Here is a 1,550-nt window from a genome sequence, read left to right as displayed (position 1 = left end):
CTCAAACTATATGTGCAAGTGCTTTCCTTAATTATCATTAAAATGACGTTATTTGGAAAGAAGCATTGTAATCTAATAGAAATCAAGATAGATTCTCTGCCCAACAGAGCTGTGTAGGGTTGAATTTTTTCCACCATCCCTGCCCAGTTTCTTATGAGAGAAACAAGGCCTGGAGGAGAGGAGATTTGGGGGAGGGGGGAGGTCGGGGAGAAGCCCTGTGGTCCTGCCTGCCTAATGAGAGCTCTGTCTATGTGCATGTTCCTGGGTTGCCGGTGCTGATGGAGCGGAAGGTTGTTACATTTTTTGTATGTATATTTCATGCCTGGCTGGGCAAACACATCTCTGTGTGTGTGTCCTGTTGAGTGGCTTCAGACGCTGCCCACAAGAAGAAAATACAGCCGTTTGGAAATTCTCACTGCACCCCGAGGTTGAAGCCTCAGTTCTTTTCAGAGATTCAGGGCTTGTCTCCTGTCTCAACTACCAGCTGACCTTTCTTAGGAAATGGCTGTCAGAGGAGACAAGGCTTGCTGGAGAGGAATAATTTGTTGCTCAACCCCAGTTCCGCTCCAGCTAGGCATTTCCCCAGGAGCAGGGACTTTGGAACAAATGAGGTGAAAGGTCCCACCCTCCTTACAACGCTCCCTGGGCTGGGTCTCTCTGAGCCCCGCTGGGTCACAAACCTTGCCCCTTGCTTATTATCAGGTTGATGACATACATGAAAACAAACTTTTGGGTTTTCCCAGTCCACTCACTGAGATCGCAAGGACTGGGAGATGTAAATTTTAAAGGGTATGTTACAGAAAGTAAATATTTGTGAGAACATCGGGATGGCCCTTGAACCCTGCCTGTGATTCCCTGGGGTATGGAGCCCACTTTGACTAGAACTTATAAGCTAAAATGTAGGAAGAGTGCTTTGGTTTAGGCTCGATCCCTAAAATTTTGTGTAGTCGGGAGAATGGGGTGCGGGTGGGGGTTCACACCTCTATATGAAATGGACAGAAAGGATTTCTTTGTGAAGGCCCAGTTGAACACAAGCGTGGAATATTCATTGTCCTTTTAATGGCTATGTTAGCCTCGATTGATTTAATGTCCCCTTCCTGAAACAGAGCCCAGAGCATCAAACTGATAAAAGTGCTCTGCTTTTGCCATGCTCCAGAAAATCCCAGCATTCATTTCAACTTTGCGCTGTGGATCTGAGCCCATCACACCCGTTGAGCCACTCTGTTCATCTAGCACAGCGCTGGAGGAAGTGCCATGCAGCCAGTTCGACCTCTTTCTGTGGATGAGCTGGGGCATTCACCTCAGGTCCTTGGCAGGCTCTGAACCCTGAATAACTGTTTGGTCAACATCTCCTAGTCTCTGTTTACTTTGCTGAAGAAAAAGGCCATTGGAAACAGATCTTCCTTTAAGAAAGTTTTGAGAGAGAAACAATCCTTGCTGAGGCAGCTGTCCTCATTAGTCTGAGGGGAAGGTCCTTCTTCGTAGTGCCCCCTGCTCCCAGCACCGCCACACCCAGCAGCACCATCATCCACTTAGTAGCATTTCCCAAG

At 47.7% G+C, this 1,550-nt stretch overlaps 1 protein-coding gene across 1 annotated transcript in view; it reads left to right on the top strand.

Moving 5' to 3' along the window:
* TENM4 (teneurin transmembrane protein 4) overlaps nt 1–1,550 on the top strand; it is a 198,082-nt gene that overhangs the window by 126,777 nt on the left and 69,755 nt on the right.

The sequence above is a fragment of the Myotis lucifugus genome, unplaced genomic scaffold, assembly GCF_000147115.1.
Source record: "Myotis lucifugus unplaced genomic scaffold, Myoluc2.0 scaffold_86, whole genome shotgun sequence".
Taxonomy (NCBI): domain Eukaryota; kingdom Metazoa; phylum Chordata; class Mammalia; order Chiroptera; family Vespertilionidae; genus Myotis; species Myotis lucifugus.
The sequence above is the reverse complement of the archived record's forward strand: the minus strand, read 5'-3'. Positions and strand labels throughout refer to the sequence as shown.